The 6,315-nt window shown below is 32.4% G+C and overlaps 1 long non-coding RNA gene across 2 annotated transcripts; it reads right to left on the minus strand.

Annotated features, from left to right (window-relative positions):
* Window positions 1-286: 286 nt before the first annotated feature.
* On the minus strand, window positions 287-2,600 carry LOC134853048 (uncharacterized). 2 transcript variants are annotated; one of them, XR_010164312.1, is made up of 3 exons: window positions 2,403-2,600; window positions 1,413-1,881; window positions 287-449 (listed from the first exon to the last, which is right to left on the minus strand). It is a non-coding gene; the product is annotated as an uncharacterized LOC134853048 (long non-coding RNA). The 2 variants fall into 2 exon arrangements; XR_010164311.1 differs by having other exon boundaries at window positions 2,376-2,600.
* Window positions 2,601-6,315: the final 3,715 nt, after the last annotated feature.

Consider the following 6,315-nt stretch of genomic DNA (forward strand, 5'->3'; position numbering starts at 1 on the left):
CTCGTACCAGGGAAAAACTGTTTATATTCGTGTTCCTCAACAGAAGACAAAATAATGCAACCCCAGCTAGAGCAGTGTATGGAGCCTTTCTAAACAATATACAGTAGAAAGTCGTTGTTTTTGAGTTGACATTACTGTTGTTGTTCCGATTTTCGATACGAAAGTAACGGAAACGGAATATTTTCATATGCTTTTTTCTTAGTTTTTTTTTGGTCTATGAAATAGTATGATAAGCATTTTTTTCATAATAAGAAATAGTATGATAAAAAAAATTTGTCAACCCGGGTAGATGAAGTTTTTCCTGCACGAAGCTACATTTTCGTTATAGTGAGTTCGTTTAGTGCGCAACTGCGCTTTTTCTCGTACGAGGGGAAAAACTGTTTATGTTCGTGTTCCTCAACAGAAGACAAAATAATGCAACCTCAGCTAGAGCAGTGTATGGAGCCTTTCTAAACAATATACAGTGGAAAGTCGTTGTTTTCGAGCTGACATTACTGTTGTTGTTCCGACTTTCGATACGAAAGTAACGTAATATTTGTGCTCGGATTGGGTTTATTTTTCTTCAGACAAATTTCGACTTTTGAACAAGCCACTTTTGACGGACTTTTTTTATATCATTCGAAAGCTATTGTTGTCCTGAGCCTCAATTTGAAAAGATATTTCACCTGTGATCTTTTTTCGTAAAGTTATGAGGGTTTAAAGATTGCCATTTTGACCAATTTGGGACAATTAACGCGCGATATACTTCGCGCTATTAACGCGTAAGCGGAGATTAGAAATCGTTCCAAATTGGTTAAAAGAAGCTTATTTACCATAATTGGTTTGTTGCAAGGAGCGAAATCTATCCTTTTAACTTTGCATGTCGTGTGGGGGGATGATTTTCATAAAAATATTCAAATTTAAGAAAAAAAAATTTTCATTTTGTTTTGTTACTTTTAATTTTTTAATGTTATTACTGCTCCATAAACCTTAAATGGCAGTCGGAACATTCAGGGCTTCGCCCTGATACGAGCAGTCTTGTTTTTTTTCAGATTACATAGATGGTAGCGGAGAGTGATAGCAATAAAAGTAGCGAAATTTGTGTTGCGATTCTGTCCTAATTCAATCTTTTTGCTAAAATGTTCGCTGTTTTATGTGTATATCAAAATTTACTGTCGCCGCTCTTTCAATCTGATCGAATAATGTTGAAATGATTCTTCCAAGACTACGTTTTAAAGTTTCACATTTTCTCATTAATCATTTGAAAACAAAATGGTCAACAACCCGTTTCGAACTCGATGCGAAATTACTCGAAAAGTTGTAGGTTTTTCACCCTCTACTCCATTGAAAACAAAGAAATTTCGATGTTTTGCCGAACTGAGACATACATGTCATTCTGCTCAAGGTCGGCTGCGATCTGTTTTTTGTCTTACCGAAATCTGATTTCCTAACTGGCAAAATGCACGACACTTTTAGACTTCAGAGACTTAGTCTTTCTGTTTGGTTGAGCGTTAGAAATTCTTCAGAGTATTCCACGTTTGACCTGATTGATAACGCTAGTCTCTGTGATATTACATCCACTCGAGAAATTTCAGCGGGGTCCACTTTGCAAACTGAGCGCTACGAAAAATAGGCTTGTTTCGCGGGAACCCGTAGAAAGTGTTTGATATTCGGTATTATGGTCAAGTTGCTTCTTTATCCAGTGATACAGGCTATTGCTGCAGGGTAATTTTTGGGTGGACTGGCACTCGGTTTCCAGATAAAATTCCGTGATTAAAAAGGTTGTAGTCAGTGGAAATTTCCGCAGTTTTCGCTTCTCGGAAAAGCTAGCGAAGAGTTCGGCAACTTGGCTGTCGTCAGTTCAGTTCTTTACCAGCAAGCTCGTCTCCAAATTTCAATTGGCTTGCAAAAAATTAGTTGTTAATCTGATCAAGCTATTCAAGCCAGAAATTTTCGATCAATTTCAACTTACGCCACATCGTAAACTATTTGCAAAAATTTTAGGTACTTCCGGCGAAGAAAAAAATTTCACGTTAAATCAATAAGCAATTCGGATGGCAAAAATTTAGCTTTTTCTGCTGAATACTTTCAAGCGACGAATTTTTGAAAAATTTCGCAAAAACTTAAGCAGTTTTTGAAGGCAAATTTTTCAAGCTATTGAAAATTTTAAAGTTATTTCATGAAGCAAATCATATGGCGATATTTTAAAGTTTTTCTGTTGAAACAAGTAAAAAAAAATGAAACTTATAACTTCTATCTTAGACAGAACCAGTGGGCAAAAAAAATAGCTTATTTTGATCAAGCTTAATATTTCAAGTTACTATTTCAAGTTATTTCATAGAACGAGCTGATTGGCAAAAATCATATTTTTCTTTGCAAGCTAATAAGCAAAAAACTTTGAAAGATTGCAACTTATTCTATACAGCCAATCAATCCCAGGAAAATCTAACTTTTCGTAAGATAGCTATTCGAGCTATGAAGCCTTGAATTATTTCAAATTTTTTTTATCAAAGAGAATCGAAAACAAATTTTTTAAGTTTTCTAATTGCAGCGATTCAAATTATTTCTAGTTATTTCTTATATCGAACTGGTATGAGTTAAAACTAAGTTTTGCCATGCAAGCTGTTCAGCGAATATCTTTGAAAAGTTTCAGATATTATTCATGAAGCGAATCTTTCCGCTCAAAAAATCAAGTATTTCTCAAGCAAGATATTCATGCAAAAAATATATGAAAACTTTTTAAGTTGTTCTATAGAGCGAATCAGTGGGAGAAAGGTTAAAAACTTTTAAGTAAGCTGTTCATATTATAAACTTTGAAACTTTTCCAAGTGATTTTGTTAAGTTAACCGGATAGCGATAAGTTCAAGTTTTTCTATTGCAACCATTCAATCGATAAAATTTTAAAATCTTTCAAAGTATTTCATAGGCCAAATCAAATTTCCAAAGCCTCAATTGTTTCTAAGCAAGCTATTCAAGCTACGAATTTTTTTTTAAAAAAAACAAAGCGCATCGGATAGTCAAAGGTTAAAATTTTTCTATTGAAGTTATTCAAGAGATGCAGCTTTAAAATACTTTCAAGTTATTTCATGAAGGAAGTTGGATAGCTAAAAATTCAAATGTTTATATTGGAGCCATTCAAGCAATGAAACTTTGAAATATCCTGCGTTCGCGAAATATGGAATCGGTTCGCGAAAAAAAATCAAGTTTTTCTAAGCAAGATATTCAAGCTACGAAACTATGAAAAACTTCAAGCTGTCTCATAGGCGAATCGGTTTGCAAAAAGTTTAAGTTTCTCTAGAAGGCTATTCAACCTAAGCAACTTTGAAATATTTCAAGTTTTTTAATACAATGATTCGGTTTGCAAAACCAAGATATTTTCTTCAGCAAATTATTCAAGCTATGAAATATTTAAATATTTCAAGTTGTATCAGTACTCAAATCCTTTTGCTATAATTTTGTTTTACTAAGCAGGGAAGTTGATGTTTCTAGTTGATTCGTTCAGACTGAACTGAATCGTTAAACACAAAATTTTAGACAAAAATGGATAGGTACTGTCTAACCTTGAAATTGAATCGAGTTCATCTCGCTCTGATTTTTGCTCTGTGTTATTATTAAACGTCTATACAGTGCTGATTTAAATTATCCGGACAAAACGAACAAAACTTGAATTTTCAAACGCGTTTTTCTCAATTTGGGTTAAGATTCGACAAAAAGTGATGGGAACAAAAGTTGTTTAGAATTTCACCAGAATTGATATGGTTGCATTTTTTCTCCGAAATTCTCAACAAAAATTTTTTCACAAAAAATGGGTCATTTTGGCTTTTTTCGATTAATCAAGAATTACGCAGAAACTATTTTGTTAATTGATAAAAAATTAAATCACAGGAAGCCTCTTACACAGTTCAACAAAATTTAAGAAGGGTTAAATCTCCAAAAAATTGCGAAAATAATTTTAAAAAATTTTTTATACAGAGATTCTGGGTTTTATATAGTAAAAATCACATTTATTGATTATCAAGAGAAATATTTTTCTCTTATACTGGTTTTTGAACATTTAACCCTTCTTAAACTTTGTTGAACTGCGTAGGACGCTTCCTGTGATATAATTTTCTCATCAATAACTTTATCAATCCATAAAATTTAAAAGCAATCTCGATTAGAAGTCAATAAAATGCATTATAATCCTATTATTTTTTGTATGAAGGAAATCCATTATAATTAATTATAATCGATTAAAATCCATTAAGAATGGGTTATACACAGAATATTCTTTATATCGGCATAATCCATTATAATCGATTAAAATTGATAATACTGGATTTTTTAAGAGGTTGTTGGTGACTTTTGCATAAATGGAATAACCCCCACCCCCACCTACTTGGGTGTACTTTTAGCCCCCTCCCCCCTGTTAAGGCCACCACCACCGTTTTCGGGGGGTGGTTGCAGGTAACTGGACTGTTTGTACACCAAAGCAGAGGGTTTAGACGGGGGAAACTTTTTTTGAGTTTTTTGGGTTCGGGATGAACACGAATGTTCGGATTCGAAATTTGGAGAACGTTTGCAAATGTTTTAAGAGTTTAGTTAGCTATAAGCAATTTATCGCAGAAAACAATCAGTTTTCATCGATTTTTGTGGCCTAAAAAATTTGGTTATATTGTCAAATATCGAAATTTTTAAACACCGAAAATAATCGAACATAATCCCCTAAAAATCCATTCTCATGGTTGAATGGGTCATGAAAATCGATTATATGGGTTGAGTTCTTTCACCGATATAATTCATTATAAACGATTATTTCCCATTAAACTCAAGCGCTGGATAAACTGGCAGAAGCCGATACCGGAATCAAATCCTTGAACTAATCATTTGACTGCAAAATGAAAAGCAACTTTTATTCTTTGGGTCATAAAGTCGAACACACTGGGGCCATATATATCTAAATTTCCTAGTACTTTCACTCAAGGTTTTTGTTCCCGTCCGTAAATTAACTTCAGCCCACAAAAGTCTTCGGAATTAAATTCGCTGAGTTGTCTTATTTTGTGAGACTGATATCTCAGAACTAAGATTATTCAGTTTTGCTCTAAATTGATAAAACAATAAAAGTAAAACAATGAAAACAATTAATTTGGATGAGATGGAGGGATAGACATCTTACATAAGGATTTGTGGACCATATTAATTGTTTCCTCCCTTGAGTTAACTTGTTGTAACGAACTGGCTCCACTGTAAAAAAAAGTTGAACAGTTGAGCTTTTACGAAATTTTTACCTCGTGCGAATTGGCTACACATTGTAATTCAGATTCGTTTTATAAAAACTTGGAAGAAGTTTTCCAGTGCCAACAAAATCACAAACTTGAAACAAAGTTTGTGATTTTGTAGGCACTAGAATAAATTTCAAATTTTTATGATACGAATCCGAATCTTGTTTTGGGGTGACTTACTATGAACCCGTCCGTGAACTAGCACGTAAAATAACTCTTTTGTCCGCTTATCTCATCTTTTTTCATTTATCCGTCAATCATCGATATTTTCTAAATTTTTGAAATCTTTAGTCGTGAAACATTGAAAATTTTGCAAAACCTTTTTGGCCAAAAATTGATGATTGCTAGTTCATTTTTTTTAATTCGTAGGCGATTTATTTGGTGACATGAGTTACTTCATCTCTTTTACTAAAAATTGATTTAGGACTGATGATCATCAGAAAATTTTGAAAAATTTTTACTCTGATTTTTATTCTGATGATTACTAAAACTTAATTTCAATGATTGCTTATAATTTTATTGTGCAATTTCATTTTTTATTTTTATTTGATTTTGATATAAACAAAAAATAACCTGATTTTTAATTGTTTTAAAATTGAGTTTGAAAACCGAGAATTTCTTAGAAATTTTTCAATTTTTTTCTTTTTTTTTCAGTAAATTTTTTATTAACATTTATTAAGAAGGCCAAAAGTGTTTTTGAAATGAGCCCAACCAAATAAATTGTTTTAAATCACGTTTTTGTCTAGGAATTTTGTATTTTTGAGATTTTATACAAAATAATGCTGTTCTGATTTTTTTCTGATTCAATTTCTGGTCATAGAAATAGCCGAACAATATCGCTGATTTTTTTATCAGAACCAAACTTCAAAAATTCAAAACAGCAGAATAAACCAATTACTCTAACAGTACTGATTCAGTACTGTTTCAGAACTGCGAACTTTTCTCTGATTCAATTCTGGTCAGAGATAAACTACTACTTGCCAGAAACTAATACAGAAGTGACATTTTACTAATACATTTCTGAAGAAGTACTGATTTTCTCGGAATGTCTGTCAGTGAAATTTTTGTAGAAACT

This window comes from Symsagittifera roscoffensis, chromosome 8, assembly GCF_963678635.1.
Source record: "Symsagittifera roscoffensis chromosome 8, txSymRosc1.1, whole genome shotgun sequence".
Lineage (NCBI taxonomy): Eukaryota > Metazoa > Xenacoelomorpha > Acoela > Convolutidae > Symsagittifera > Symsagittifera roscoffensis.